Raw genomic sequence first — 17,107 nt, 5'->3', positions numbered from 1 at the left:
TAACTTTTTTGAGTGACCAAGTTGCGGGTACACACTGTTCTCTTACATTTTTGTACAATTGTACGTACTTATTGATATTCACTTCTCCAACGCTTTAGGTCCGGGTTGAGAAAAAATTTCAACTGCATCTGCATTAAAAGACATCTCAGCACCAGAACAATTTAACTAAGACATGGTTAAAAACTTCACAGCAACCACTGATCTCATCATTTCGAAGAATGTGGACGACAAAAATGAGTTCAGTGAAGATCCTTGCAAGGCTTTAATAAAAGTAAACATTCCCCCGAATAAGTTGGAGAATGAAGCATTAAAGACCTTCTTGAAAAAATACACAGGAAAACATATTCATCATGAGTCAACGCTATTGTATGAAAAGGTAAGGTTTTTCGGTAATTTTTATGAACGTAAGTATGTGAAAGTCAATGGATATAATTTGGTATATAGGGACAGACATCAGGATTTTCTTTCCCCTCCTCAGGGGACACTGGCTTAACGTAGTACTATCCGTGCGGGCGAGGAGTTTTGCGTCCTCTGGTTCTGGAGGACCAAAGGGGAGGAAACTGACAAAGTGTATCCCACAACGACCTGTCTCTTATCCTATCCTATCCTAAACCTTTCCATTTTCCTTGCCATTATCAACCCTTGCCAGGGATATGGCGAGGTCCTTGACGGCAGCTACGGCAGAGAAGAACATCTTTGGTATGGCTCAGCTGGCGGAGGAGGAACCACTGCCTTGTGGTGAAGAGGGATCTTCAAAGGCTGAGGGAGCAAACCCTGAAATAAAATCCTCAGATGCGTTAGGCTTAGCAGGCCACCAGATGAAAAAATGTTGTTATTGCTTTCAGTAAAAGAACGAGCTCTGGATTAAAAATACCTAAAAAAATTTGGTATATACATGGGCCAAAATAATAATCGTTAATTTAAAAAAACTCTAAAAATAAATTTAAATTATTTTTGAATGTTAATTTTTGTAAAATGAACATTGTTACTTGAAAGGAAAAAAAACTAAATTCAAAGTGAGTGAAGTTTTTCAAAAAAGGGAAAGACAATTGAGGAAAGGACTTGAGACGGAAACAGTCTGTCTCGAAAAGTTCACTCCAAAAAAGAAAGTAAATTTATTTTTAAATAATGTAGTTTTTTGTGCGGCTTGAACGGCTTTTATTTTGGTCAGTGTATATACATACGAAAACAGTCACAATATAGATAGGTGCTAAAACGCATATATTTTGTTTTCGTATGTATGTGTCCTACGCAGTGCCACTTGTTTATGTGTATGATTTAATTTAGATTCTCTATTACAGACATTGGAGAATGTTATGACAGAAATTGTCGATTCTCCAGTCTGGCTGTCCGTTGGCGAAACTGGTCGGTATATGGTGCACGTCATAGTTGGAAAACTCTCTGCTGACAAGGCTGGACGAGGACATATCATAGTGTAGAAAGAAGTGGAACGAACGACACACGCCACGATTGCACGCACAGTGCAGGAAGCAGTGTGTAAGTTTCGCTGATACTGAATAGTTAAAATAAATTATAGGTAATATAGGAATGAAGTTTTTCACATCAAATCTCGAGCCAATAATTAGTTTTTCACGTCATGTCGCGAGCCAATAATGAAATAATAACAAAATTGTAAAAGTGTGAAACTTGTAAAATCCTTTGATTTTCTTTCAGGCGTGCTATGGAGAAGTGAGGACCAGAAACGTGGGGAGAACAAGGTTTTGGCCATTGTGATGGATAGTGCCGGATATATGCTGAAGGCTGCAGAGTGCCTCCGGGTGTTTTACCCTATTTCACCTCACGTGTCTGGCTCATGGCATCCATCGAGTGGCAGAAAAGGTCAGAGCCGCATTGCCAGAGATTAACAGCGTTATATCTTCGGCAGAGAAGGTTTTCATAAAGGCACCGAGTGAGAGCTTTCAAGACTGCTCACCGTGACTGTCCTCTGCCACCTGAACCAGCCTTGACGGGGTGGGGAACGTGGATTTCAGCTGTAAATTATTATGCAGACAACCTCAGAAAAGTTGAAGAGGTATGGATGCTTATGTAGTTATGGATAAATTAAATAAGCAAAGAAAACGAACACAACATAGAATTCCAATATTAAGCTTATTTCTCTGTACAGCAGTTTTCAGCTTGAAACCGACATTGACTAGATTACTACTTTCTTGTTCTAGGTCCTAAAGGACTTTGAAGATAGCAAAAACAGCCATTACAAAATCTAAGGACGCCCTGAAGAGTTCTAGCGTGTTACACAGCCTATCTTTCATCCCAGCGCACTTTGGTGGCCTTCCAGACCTAACTGAGAAACGTGGAAGCTATGAAGGCAGTGGCTCTCGTCGAAGGACTCAGGACACAGAGCAAGAGTTGGCCAGGTCCGATCAGTGAGAGACTTAGAAGAAAATTAGATGCAGTTCTTTATAGAAATCCTGGTTGTCCTACGATTCGGAAGATCGCTCAGTTACTGGAAGGAAACAAACGCTCCGAGAATTTAGATGATTTTACATCGTCTGACGTCGCTGCTCTTAAATTCTTACGTGTAGTGTCATGTGATGTTGGACAATAATTTTCAAGACTGAAAATGTTATTATCTGACCACAGGAAAAATTTTCTTTTAGAGAATATGGAAAAAATGTTGGTAGTTCAGACAAACTCAAATTTTTGGAATTTACCAAACTTACCTATGTTATACTTCATTTTATTCATTGAATTATAGCGATTATTGAAAATATTTTATGGTTATTCATTAATTTTCCCAAGTAAGATGCATATTTTAACGAATTTATTTAAGAGACATGCATAATTAAAGAATTTTAGCTGCACATTTATAGGCATATACTGGCAGTAAGAGAACATTTTAACTGCATATGTACAGGAGTTTTGGCTCATATTTCGTGGGTTTTAAGTGCATATCGATCCGAACAGTATTCATAACATATTACGTTCCAGTGAGTTCACTACTGTACTTTGGCAGTGAAATAGGAAAGGAGGAAACGAAGCAAGCCTGTGGAATTAAGAATGCCGCCTCATTACCAGCTATATACCAGTACCTGATGATTACAGCTTGCTCTCAAGAAGTGTAACAGCACTCACTAGTAACCGACCAATAGCTAAACAGATGGAAAAACTTTTTCATTCATATTGCATTTAAACTTTCATAAATTACTGTGTGACAACAGTGGTCTATAATTTATGTTTGGGGAGCGTGGTTTATCAGTCAAGGGCAGACTTCAAATGGTGCATTAACCTCAATGGTAGGGATTGTGATCATTGCTGAAATAATCGGTTTGGGGCTACATCGGTTTTGTTTCCAATGTCAGTTGAACCTGAGTGTTAAAACAAGTCAAAATAACCGTTTCCTGAAATAACCGGTTTTCTGTTTCCCATTTCTGTTATTTCCTGTAATAAACGTAGATTTCGAACAATGATCGAAAAATTTTGACTCCCTGATTTTCGAGATACACAGAACCACAATATTAAATTAAATTATCAAATAAAAGAAAGCTTAGTTTGTTGTACAACACTTTTCTCTTAAAGTCAAAAATGGTGAAATGCTGCAAAAACTCACCAGTATTCTCCTGCTGATTCTAATTTTTTGAAACTCCGCTGAAAAATTGTTGTAATGGAGGATATTACCGCTATTTGAGCATTACGAGTAGTTAGTGCTAAAGGGTGAAAACTGAGGCTGGAGAACCCTGCTTTCAGTTTTAACTTGTCCATTTTCAAGGGGTACAAGCATATAAGGCCATTTTATGTAGACACAGCAACAGATCAGCTGCTTTACATTTTTATTGGAAACTATGAACGAGTTCAGAACGAAATTTTCCCTCTGCAGCGGAGTATGTACTGATACGAAACTTCATGACAGTTTAAAACTATATAATGGACCTAGACATGAACTCGGGAACTTCGCCTTTTGCAGAAATGTGCTCTACTGACTGAGCTACCCAAGAACCACTCACAACCCTTACTCATAGCTTTACTTCCGCCAGTACGTCGTCTCCTATCTTCCAGACTTCACAAGAGTACTCCTCAGAAACGTGCGGACTAGCACTCCTGGGAGAAACGATATTGTGGAGATGTGGCTTGGGCACATCCACGGTGATGTCTCCAGAATGAGATTTTCGTTCTGCAGTGGGACGAAAATATCATTTCTTCCAGGAGCTTTGCAGAAGAATTGCTATGAAGTTTGGAAGGTAGGAGACCAGTTACTGGTGGAAGTAATGCTATTAAGAGTTGTGCGTGAGTAGCTTAGTTCGTAGAACATTTGCCTACAAAAGGCACAGATTCCTAGTTCGAGACTTGGTCTGGCATACAGTTTTAATCTGCCACGAAGTTTTATGAATGAATTGTTAAGTTTGTTTTCCTTATAAGACTCTCGAGTCGAACAAATCTAGCGTTGTACTTCATTGGTACCACACTTCATAAACTACTTTCAGAATAGGGATGGTACCCCTCTGTAATAGAGCTAATGTTTGACAACAGCAAGAAACTAACGTATACACCAGTTAGAGCAAGTCTCACACACTGAATGTACATGCATACTATCCAGAAGGCCATGTCGTGTGCTGATACGTATATTATTGTCTCAGCAATGCTGTAGCAATTCTTATGCGACGTGTTTGCTACTTGTTTCTGTCAGTAATGTTATTAAAATAGCACTGATCACGTTTCCAATTTTTTATAATAACATAATATTTATAAACAATGGAAATTTTATGAATGAAAATACTAGTTTAAAAAAATGTTTATTTAAAAACCATAAATTTACTTCTGCTGCTGTGGCAAACTGTTTTTTTATCTGGTTATCATTGAAAAATTAAACACACATTTCATAACCAAGAGCATACAAATACTGAAAAATACCGGTTATTCAGAAGGGCGCTGAAAGGTACTGCCACTTCTGTAAAACTCTGAATCTAGCGGATGTGACATGAGTTCAGACCTTGGTGGGTCACAATGGACGCCACTATTGTTCTAACTGGTCAGTTTTTCCCATCGCTGTCGATGGGAACCTGAAAGCAGATACAGTTCACGTGAAGTATATTAACATTCAGTTCAGTGGCTCATGGGAGCAACTGTAAATGGGAAATGCCTGTACGGTAGCTCTCAACTGCAAAACTCCTGGGAGAAATGATATTTTCGTCCCACTGCAGAACGAAAATCTCATTCTGGAGACATCACCGTGGATGTGCCCAAGCCACACCTCCAAATATCGTTTCTCCCAGGAGTGCTAGTCCCGCACGTTTCTGAGGAGTAGTCTTGTGAAGTTTGGAAGGTAGGAGACGACGTACTGGCGGAAGTAAAGCTATGAGGACGGGTCGTGAGTGGTTCTTGGGTAGCTCAGTGAGTAGAGCACTTTTTTGCAAAAGGCCAAGTGTCAACTAAGTTTGCACGGACTCTGCTCTGGGCTGGGCCAGTGTCGGTGGGAGCTGCTGCTGCTGAGCAGTCACCTTGGGGTCTGTGTGGCTAGGCACGTGAGCCCCCAGTGGTGCTGACCGCTGGGCGCTGAAAGTTACTGCCACTTCTGTCAAACTCTGAGTCTAGCGGACAGGACATGAGCTCAGACCTTGGTGGGTCAGAACACAAGCCAACTATTGTTTGCATTTGCGCTCATACCGCGTAAATGGTAATTAGTATGACAAAGGACGATACGTGGATTAAAAGACGGGATCAATATGAGTCAGTCAATTTACGGATCTCATTTGGACTGCATGTATTCAAAAAATACAGCGTCGACTTTTTTTATATACCTTTTATTCAGTAGATGATTTGTGATTTGTGTAATGTACCTAGTACAATAGAACAGTGAGTGCTTAGACTGAAGGTCTCAGTGAGTTCCATCGATTGGTGTGTTCACATAATTTATATTTTAATTGAATTAAGCAGTAGAACACACTTTAATTGAAAGAGTTCTGTAAAAATTACCACGATACATTTAAACATACAGGAAGTCGGTGTATGTTGGCAGAGATCATATTACACGTTTTACAATTGTTAGGTCTTAAAATTTGTATTTGCTATTGTATGTTTCTTTTGATTGTTGTTAATTTAGTATAGTTTCGCCTAAGTTCTTTGAACAGGTAATAATACATAAATTCTGGTTATTACAACATGAAGTACGGTGAAAATCATGTAAGGACATGTTGCCATATTAACGATTGTGATAATAATTAATTGCACAATGAGCAAGGACAGTTTTGAGCACTAGTAAATGAACTATGCAGCTCCCTAAGGTTAATCTCTAGGTAAACTACAATTTAATACAATATATCAGATCATACTAAAATTTCAGCATGCAGCCAATGACGAAGGCAAATCAGTGATTCCCGTTTGCATTAAAAGTAGACTGTTGAAAATGCGAACACATTAGGTGACACAGACAAGGGAATTTCTTGGAGAGGGTGAACCGAGACTATGTAAGGGCGACGGCGATCTTTCTTTGACCTCTGCTCTTGCGTGTTAATTAAAAGAGGCCTTAAAAACCCAACTGATAAAAGAGTACCTAAATATCGAAAACACGTGGCGCATTCGGTCCCGGGAGAGAAAAACCCCTCCATGAACTTTCAAGTACTCTCTCGTGATCAAGAAACAAATGACTGAATATTAATTGTTTTGTACAACTCCAGAGATAATGGTAGGGAGAGGTGGGTTACAGAGCAGTGCACCAAATGTTGCCGTAGGGAAGCTGGACAGGAGCAGGAGTGATTAGTGGACAACTTAACACGACAAGCAGAAGATTTAGTGAATGACTGAAAACTCAATACAAGTAAGCAACAAGATGTAGATTCTACTCATACAATAGTAGTAGCTGTCCTAAGCACCAACGAAGGTGCTGCAGTCTAGTGGCTCCAAGCACAAGGAGACTGAGCAGCTGCCGCCTGCCCTTCTATATTCTGGCAACAGAGGGCGCTCGTAGTGCAGAGCCACAGGAGGCGTGGCTCAGCAGCAGTGCATCACTGGGTCCGCCACGCCGCCCACGACCACTATCAGCGTCAGACGGAAACTTGCCGTTGTGTTACCGACCTTGATGCACTGTGAGATGGTATCGATATGAGATACCACGTTAATTAACAGTGTAGTTACTGATTACGTGATGGAGGAAACAGAGTCGACCAAGATGCCCCCACCACAACCAGCTAAATGTGGAATCTACGAGGGTCAGTCAAAAAGTAATGTCTGCTATTTTTTTTTCTACGTTTAATTGTCAGGAAATTTAAATGCAATTACATAGGTTGAAAACCGCAACATTGAGGATCATTTTGTCATTTTTCAATGTAATCTCCGCCCATCTCTACAGTTTTGGTCCATCTTTGAACAAGGGCATGTATCCCAGCACGGTAAAAATCACAGCTCTGCTTCCTAAGCCATTGACGCACGGATGTTTTGACGGCCTCCTCATCTTCAAAATGAATCCCACGATGAGCTTCTTTTAGTGGCCCGAACAGATGGAAGTCTGATGGTGCCAGGTCAGGGCTGTATGGGGGATGAGGCAAAACTTCCCATCCAATTTTGACAATCTCGTCAGAGGTGTGACGACTGGTGTGTGGTCTTGCATTGTCATGCAAAAGAAGAACATCTGCCATTGATTTTGTTGGGCGAACTCGCTGAAGACGTGCTTTAAGTTTGTTGAGGGTTGTGACGTATTGAACAGAATTTATTGTGCATCCCTGCTCCAAAAAATCAACCAGAATCACACCCTCTGTATCCCAGAAAACTGTTGCCATAACTTTCCCTGCCGATCGCACAGTTTTGAATTTTTTCTTCCTCGGCGAGCTTGTGTGACGCCACTCCATTGACTGCCTCTTTGATTCGGGTTCAAAAAAATGCACCCATGTTTCGTCCCCGGTCACAATTTTTTTCAGAAACTCATCTCCCTCCAAACGGAAGCGCTGCAAGTGTTGGGAGGCTATTGTTTTCCTTGCCTCTTTATTCTGATCGGTTAACATTCTTGGAACCCACCGTGCACAAACTTTTGAGTACCCCAATTGTTTAATAATCGTGATCACACTGCCTTTACTAAGAGAAATAATGCGACACACTTCATCTGCAGTCACCCGACCGTCACCACGAATGATGTCATCAACTTGCTGAATGTTGTGTGGAGTCACTGCACTCACCGGCCTGCCGCTCCGCTTTTCGTCAGTCAACGGTGTTTGCCCTTCAGCTTCCTTACAACGACGAACCCATCGTCTAACAGTGCTGACATCCACTGTCACAACACCATACACCTTCTTCAGTCTTTCATGAATGTGTATGGGCGTTTCACCTTCTGCATTCAAGAATTCAATCACACAACGCTGTCTCAAACGAACATCGATGTCGGCCATCTTACAAACTTCTGCTGTGCTGCCACCTGTTGACACAGAAAGTTACTACTGCAGTGGATTGCAGAAGAAGGTTTGAGGAATGGCGCCAAATTCAAATTTTTCACTTAACTTAATTTCTTTAAGTAGAAAAAAAATGGGAGGCATTACTTTTTGACCGACCCTCGTATTTTACATTCCATCACATGACAGCAAGCTGCAGATTCCATACCAAAGTGCCCTCATTGTGGAAGGGGTAGTGATCACATGTGACATCAAGAACCTGGAGAAATGGGTGAACTGGGGAGGCGCCCAGTTTGCCCTATCATACAGGTTCCTCAGGAGACCTAAGGAGGTGACAAGCGAGAAAGTTCACATTCCCATAAAATCAATGAACGAACCTGCACACTCCCACTGGCAGAAAGAATCCAGCAAGACTTTGTACTGAAAATTGACTTCCTCCAAGTCGTCACAGCCGCTTCAATCAGTCTGTTCCAGCACAGAAAAGAAGAAGTTATCAGGACACTCATCTCTTCCAGCGAGTCCTCCAAAAATGTGTGAAGCCTTCACAAACATCATCAAGGAAAACGGTGCACTGAACCATGTCCCTCCATACTTCATTCAAATGACACCATTGACAGAGTATGACATGGTGGCTGACTTCAAGGAAAGTTCAGGAAACTATTTTAAAGTGCTTTCCTCATTACTATAAAAATGTATCATTATTTGAATTCTTTTGGATCAAATATGCATTTCTGAAATTTCTGACATTTTCTGAAGAAACAGTCAGGATTTGAAGTGGAATGTGTCCAGTTGCAGTTCACCTCCTTCTTCTCATTGATGTCAATGATTTCAATATTTGTGATGACTTGATAATAAGCTTACTTGAAATTAAGTTTCTCAGGCTTGTTCTAGATGCGTTTAACACTTTCTTACACGTTATTCACCAATTAAGTTCCTTTCAGTTAAAAGTTCTTCAGCTAACATCAATTTCTGAACTGCTTCCTTGTTTGAAACTAAGAAAACTGTGATTAAGTCCACTAACTAGCCTGTGAAAACTACTTTGCAGTACATGCCAGTGTTTAGAGTATCCTACGTAGAATATAAGAGCTACTCCACTGTTTTATTGTAAGGGTAGCTAAATAGCTGAAAATCTCCAGCTACATCAGTGCTTTTCTGGAACTCAATATCCAGCTTAACTCCTCTTATACTTTCCATACAGTGGTATCACATGCCTACTGTGCTACAGTACAGTGCTAGGAACTAGTCTGGTATTGCTCTTCGAATGTAGATACAGCCACTGTATTGATACCTTACATTCAAAAGTACTGCTAACTCATATTGTCTTCTGTAAAGTGCTTAAAACTATAAATTTATCAAAATTTTTATTTAGCATCACTGAGTGGCAAATATCAGTGTGATGTTATAACACAGAGTACAAGTTAAATGGTTTCCTGCAGTTCATGAATATCAAACTAATTTACTATACAATTTTTAGCTGATTCAACTGTGGGCTCTTGGCGAAAAATTGTATATTGTATTAACTAAGCAAAACGCATTTTAGCCTTGTTTCACAAACTATATATTAGTTGTCTACTAGAAAATGTGCTTGTAACTCAAAATGTAGGTCATACACACGAATAATGAAGTCTGCAAAACAAGACTAAACAGAGTGTTTCACTTAATTAATACAATTATTGCGTGATATTTAAAGTTACTGGCCACAAGTATATTTTTATACTAAATATACAGGGTAGTTCACAATTATTATTCCACACTTACAGTAACTTTAGACTGGAGTAAGTAATAAAGTAGCACATGTGTCGAAAAACAATTTGTTTCCAAACTATGAAGAAAATAAAGTTGTCTCACGTATTAGCTCTGACAATAATCTACTCTCAATGAATTAAGCCTGCAGCAAATATGTGATTTGGTGATATGATTAATTTTTGTTCAAATGATTGTGCTCAGGTTGTATAATGGCAACACAATTGACCAGAATGTTTTAACCCAAAAAATGTAAGCAAAAATGCGAGTTTTTACAGGATGGTAATGTTAAATGCATTCACTGCTCCACTTAATCCACAGTTCTTTTCTGTAAGACTAAGTCCTCACCTTACAGGAAAACTATATACAAGCTACAATTGCTTCTACAGGAACGAGAAATATTTCAGTAGTACAATAATCACATTGACCACTGTGTATATGTAGTCACAGTGATGCATCTCCTTCATGGGGTGACAAGTTTCACATTATAATTATTTTCATATATTTGAAACAGTTAAAATAATATTGTATGAGAAATGTTACTTAAAGTAAAACTAATTACCAATTGTCAGTATTAAATACTTTTTATCACTATAAAGTAATCTGTTATAATATGATTGTATTTAAGCATAAATAGACATATCATCCATTCATTATTTACTATTTGTCACTGATATAAAAGTGGATGGGTGGTAAAGGGGATACTGAAGGAATGGGCGGAAGAAATGCAATGAGGTGGTGGTGCAAACACCACAGAAGGAGGTACTACAGAGTTGTGTAATATGTGATTTCCTATTACATATTTTCTATGCTTGCTGGGAAATGAGCATGTGAAAAGTAACTGACAATGCGAATATGTTAAGATGCCTACTCCTACCACAGACTCAGTTTTCACAGTAACTGAGGGTACACAAGAAATGAGACTCATAGCTTCATAGATGACAGTAAATGCTTGCACAGAAGCTAACATTTCTTGGGGTTTATTTTTGAATAATTTTTCGCAACCCTTATCTAGTCACATGATGTTATAAAAATATTAATTTGCATGGGTAATACACCGATAATTTGAAGATGATTGAAAAACCTCTTTTCTGGTGTGTAGACCTTGTTTTAAAATGTCTCCTACCATAAAAGAGCAGTTGCTTTGAATCTTCTTTCCTATAAATTGAATGTTTTTATACTCTAATTTCAACCTAGAATGACTTCCATATGATTATTACTAGCATTTACAGTTATTTTGTTTCCATTATCAGATCACATTATTAAGCCACTACTGCACTCCTAACTCATTATGAAATGATTATGTCATTTTAAAGGTAACATAGGGCAGTATGGCCCTATTACTTTCCTGTTTCTCTTTAGGCAACAGTCTATCAGTATGAAATAGAACTAATGACTGAATAACTTGTTAGTAATAAGTTTCAGTAGGTTTCTGAACATCTGCTCTTAAAATAATTTTACATTATGATGCTAATCTTAGCAAATGGTTTAAATATTTTGCTTGCAGCACATATTAAAAAGTGCCAAATAGATATTATTAGAATTTAAAACTACTGAATGAGATCAGTCATCGATCCCAAATGCAGTTGATCTAATTCATAATCCATTTAGCTACAACTAATGTCACCTACTTGTTCTTAACATTCTGAACATTATACATTGTCTAGACAAAATTCAGTGGAGCTTTATCACATCATCCAGTTAAACTTCAAACTGAAGACAAATATTTAAATACCAAGAAAAACAAATTTCTTGTTAAGAATGATTGGTTAAATTTTAAATTTTAAACTGAATGCAGAGTAGCTTTCAATCGATAATGAATGGGAAAATTGCAGCACAATTAAAATTTCTAATCTTATATCAACTTTCAAAGAGCAGTACAAGCAGTCAGGTTTGAACAGAACAGATAGTAACTTTAAATATCCCGAATTAAACAATAAATGCCAAAACACATTAATGAAGCATTAATTTTTTTTTGAAGTCAGGTACTAAAGCTCTAGACTGAGTCCAGAGCTGAGGAACATAAACAAAATTGGCTCTGGCATCACAATCCGAGACATCCAAATTAGCTGCTTCTAAAACACATGAAGTACAAATTTTAAGACAAAGAGCAGATATATACAATCATATTGCAGTGATAAGCAGACCTAATGACGCACAGGCTAAGCCAAGCAATTTACTTTTCTCTCGACAGTTTAAAACGAAAAGCCTGTATGTATCCTAAACACAATATTCACACTTTGATCAACACTCCCACTTTTGAGCAAGAGTTCCTCAACCACAGGAGAATCCAAAACGTACGAGGGTATTTCGGAAAGTAAAGATACACCGTACGCCAGAGGAACAGAAGCGTTTTGGCGAGCAAGTTGGAAACACTGGTGTTAACCTTGAACCGTTAGCTTTCTCCTCTCGGTAGTTCGGCAGTTGAACGTTGCTTCTGGTTGCAGTAGGTCGTGCTTAAAATGGCTGCGCCGATTCAGAATCCCGCCAAATGCGAAGTGCGCTCCGTTATACGTTTTCTTCATGCGAAAGGTCAGCGACCAGCGGATGTTCACAAAGAAATTATGAATCGACAAAATGTAACGAAATGGTGTCGTCATTTCTCTGAAGGTAGGACCGTTGTTCATGACGAACAAAGAACAGTTCGGCAATCTGTGATCTCTGATACCCTTCTTCGGAGAATGGAGGAAGCAATTCGTGCGAATAGACGTCTCACATTGAAAGAACTGCGTCAGATCATACCGGCCGTGTCAATGACAACTCTTTATGACGTTTGTCAAGTTAGGGTACATTTTCATCTACATGATTACTCTGCAATTCACATTTAAGTGCTTGGCAGAGGGTTCATCGAACCTCAATCATACTATCTCTCTACAATTCCACTTCCGAACAGCGCGTGGGAAAAACGAACACCTAAACCTTTCTGTTCGAGCTCTGATTTCTCTTTTTTTATGATCATTCCTACCTATGTAGGCTGGGATCAACAAAATATTTTCGCATTCGGAAGAGAAAGTTGGTGACTGAAATTTCGTAAATAGATCTCGCCGCGACGGAAAACGTCTTTGCTTTAATGACTTCCATCCCAACTCGCGTATCATATCTGGCACACTCTCTCCCCTATTACGTGATAATACAAAACGAGATGCCCTTTTTTGCACCGTTTCGATGTCCTCCATCAATCCCACCTGGTAAAGATCCTACACCGCGCAGCAATATTCTAACAGAGGACGAACGAGTGTAGTGTAAGCTGTCTCTTTAGTGGACTCGTTGGATCTTCTAAGTGTCCTGCCAATGAAACGCAACCTTTGGCTCTCCTTCCCAACAATATTATTATCTATGTAGTCTTTCCAACTGAAGTTGTTCGTAATTTTAACACCCAGGTACGTAGTTGAATTGACAGCCTTGAGAATTGTACTATTTATCGAGTAATCGAATTCCAACGGATTTCTTTTGGATCTCATATGGATCACTTCACACTTTTCGTTATTTAGCGTCAACTGCCACCTGCCACACCATACAGCAATCTTTCCTAAATCGCTTTGCAACTGATACTGGTCTTCGGATGACCTTACTAGACGGTAAATTACAGCATCATCCGCGAACAACCTAACAGAACTGCTCAGATTGTCACCCAGGTCATTTATATAGATCAGGAACAGCAGAGGTCCTAGGACGCTTCCGGGGGAACACCTGATATCACTTCAATTTTATTCGATGATTTGCCGTCTATTACTACGAACTGCGACCTTCCTGACAGGAAATTGTGTGCACGCTGGGTCCCAAAATTGTTAACGGAAGAAAACAAAAAGAAAAAGATGGGCTTTGCACTCGACGTCCTCACACGCTATGCTGAAGCAGGTGATGAGTTCCTTGATCACATTGTGACACGTGACGAGACGTGGGTTTATGACCATGCACCTGAATCCAAGCAACAATCAATGCAATGGCGCCATTCGAATTCACCAAAAGCCAAGAAATGCAAAATATCGATTTCAGGGCAGAAAATCATGGCTTCTGTTTTTTGGGACAGGCGAGGCATTCTTCTGTTGGAATTTATGCCTCCTGGAACGAAAATTAATGCTGCTGCATATTGCCAGACTTTGAAACGTCTTCAAAGGGCAATTCAAAACAAACGTAGTGGAATGTTGACAAGTGGAGTCCACTTGCTTCATGAGAACGCTCGGCCTCACACAGCGCTCGTAACCAAAACACTACACAAACAATTCAAATGGGACGTACTGGACCATCCGCCATAGAGGCTCTACAGTCTGGAACCGCGCGACCGCTAGTCGCAGGTTCGAATCCTGCCTCGGGCATGGATGTGTGTGATGTCCTTAGGTTAGTTATATTTAAGTAGTTCTACGTTCTAGGGGACGACCTCAGCAGTTAAGACTCATAGTGCTCAGAGCCATTTTTGAACTATCCGCCATACAGCCCGGACCTTGCACCCACTGACTTCCATGTCTTCCGTTACCTGAAGTCACATCTTGGTGGAAAATCATTCCACGACGATGAAGAGATCAAAGATGAAGTTGAAATGTGGTTCCGACAACAAGTGGCAACCTTCTATGACTGTGGGGATTGTGCACCGACTCAACATATGTTTGGATAATGGGGGTGATGATGTCAAAAAATAACAAATAATCCAGATGTAACTGACGTTTTCTAAATAAATGTTCTATTTAAGAACTGCGAGCCATTGTATCTTTACTTTTCGGAATGCCCTCGTACAATAGGAATTGCAGTTATTGGCCCATGGCCAACAAACGATTCTCATGTACTACGAAGGAAACAAAAAATTATTTAGCAATCAGCGCATGAGCTCTAAGAAGGAAACAGTTAAATTTCAGTGCTGGGTGCTAAGACATTCAGGAATAAATATCAAATATGTAACGCAACAAAACGTCAACACACACATATGTCAGGTGGAAAACAGTAAATGAATAACCAATAAATGCAGTAAGAGGATTTTCCCCACAGAAGACTGAGTGTAGCCAAACTCCAGTTGGAGTAATAAGGGCTTTTATGGTCAGAAAAGGTCACTTCCCATACACTGCACACAAACAGGTTCGCACTTAGAAACAGTGGCGGATATGCACGCGGAGGACTGTGTGACATGATAAATGAAATGAAATGTCGTGTGGCTAGGGCCTCCCGTCGGGTAGACTGTTCGCCGGGTGCAGGTCTTTTGATTTGACGCCACTTCGGCGACCTGCGCGTCGATGGGGATGAAATGATGAAGATTAGGACAACACAACACCCAGTCCCTGAGTGGAGAAAATCTCCGACCCAGCCGGGAATCGAACCCGGGACCTTAGGACTGACATTCCGTCACGCTGACCACTCAGCTACCGGGGCCGGACTGTGACATGATAACCATACTAGAAACTACCTCACGTGGGAACTGAAGTCCAGCGTAACGTAGCAGAAGCTGCCCACCTGATCTTCTGGGAAGGCTACTTTCGGCTGCAAGTTGTTGGCGGCGATCGTCCCTGGAGCTGGAGGGCAACAGCAGAGTGCGCCCCTCGGCGCCCTGTATAGGGAAAGTACGGCCAGCTTCCCAGTGGCCGCCATTTCGGGTAGACTGCGCCGCTAGTGATACATTGACTTCTGCAGCACATTTAGCCGTGCATGTTAAAGAAGTGCACTTAACCGTCTAACGCACTGCTAAAACTGATCAGTGGCTTCAAACGGAACATGTCGGATAATTAGCAACAAAAAATCTTAACAAATTTAAACTCCGAAAAGCATTTGTTCTGGCGATCATGAAACACAGTTTTCTCCCTGCCATCCATTAGTAATAGCTAAAGTAGATTTCCAGGAAGGGAAGAAAAGCTAGGGATTTTGCTGGGGCGTTCTGTCCTTTATTCACTTCCCAGTTCCTGATTTTAGGTGTATCTGAACACTGACCTTAAATGTGCAAGCTCTTAAGCAAACTATCTGCATCCGACACTCTATGGGCCTGTGTATACGGATTTTAAGTACACTCATTGTTTGGAACAGGTCATGGCAATATGGAGAGCGGAAGTACAAGTTAATGGGCTTACGATAAACAGAATGTTCCAGAAAGCCTTCACTCTTCCATACAACCAAAGCATCCAGGAATGTTAGACAACCATCTTTCTCTAATTCCATAGCAAATCGAATGTTCTCACGAATGAGGTTAAGATGACATAAAAACTCCTTTAATTTCCCTTCTCCGTCGGGTCGCACTATGGAAGTATCATCCACGCACATCCAAAACAGCCGGCCGGGGTGGCCGAGCGGTTCTAGGCGCTACAGTCTGGAACCACGTGACCGCTACGGTCGCAGGTTCGAATCCTGCCTCGGGCGTGGATAGTGTGATGTCCTTAGGTTGGTTAGGTTTAAGTAGTTCTAAGTTCTAGGGGACTGATGACCTCAGAAGTTAAGTCCCATAGTGCTCAGAGCCATCTGAACCATTTGAAGTTCCAAAACACAGATGGTTTAAGATCCGTTGATTGAAGTACTCTTTCCTCAAAATCGTTCATAAAAATGTTAGCCATTGGGGGAGCCAAGGGGCTTCCCAAGGAAACGCCGTCTGATCAAAATATTATTGGTTAGACATCAAATAGGTTCAGGAAAGAGAGTGCCAGAACAAAGGGGAAATATCGTGGTGTGAAGTTTTCGACGACCGGCTGCAATCCTGACATCTCTTTGAACATTCTATACAATGTTTCAGTGCTTTCTGGCATCATTTCATAAAAACCTGCTATATGAAGACTAAAAATGAGCCGTTTCCTGGGAGAGAACGATCAGGGAAGCTTTTTACATTAGTTTGAAGTAACTATCAAGATATAAATACAAAGCGTGTTTTAATGTGAGAACAAAAAACATTTCGAATTTTTGTGTGAAAACTTTCATAGTACAATTTTGCAATTCGGTGAGATGGAAGAAGTTTTACATTTGTCACTAAATGAGGGAAAACTGTTAGAGTATGCTGCATATGGAACTAAACTCATATTCGATATTGCAGTGCCTCTGTTGTTCTGATTACGATGCAAAGCCCTTTGGAT

General features: G+C 40.2%; 1 long non-coding RNA gene across 4 annotated transcripts in view; it reads left to right on the top strand.

Moving 5' to 3' along the window:
- The window catches only part of LOC124551071, a 37,636-nt gene extending 35,322 nt beyond the window's left edge, over positions 1 to 2,314 (top strand). For all 4 annotated transcript variants that reach the window (XR_006967764.1, XR_006967762.1, XR_006967763.1 and 1 more), the window contains 4 exons: positions 99 to 376; positions 1,302 to 1,497; positions 1,675 to 2,032; positions 2,178 to 2,314. This is a non-coding gene — a long non-coding RNA (uncharacterized LOC124551071). The remainder of the gene's footprint in view (positions 1 to 98; positions 377 to 1,301; positions 1,498 to 1,674; positions 2,033 to 2,177) is intronic.
- The last annotated feature ends 14,793 nt before the right edge of the window (positions 2,315 to 17,107 follow it).

Source organism: Schistocerca americana, chromosome 9, assembly GCF_021461395.2.
Source record: "Schistocerca americana isolate TAMUIC-IGC-003095 chromosome 9, iqSchAmer2.1, whole genome shotgun sequence".
NCBI classification, from domain to species: domain Eukaryota; kingdom Metazoa; phylum Arthropoda; class Insecta; order Orthoptera; family Acrididae; genus Schistocerca; species Schistocerca americana.
The sequence above is the reverse complement of the archived record's forward strand: the minus strand, read 5'-3'. Positions and strand labels throughout refer to the sequence as shown.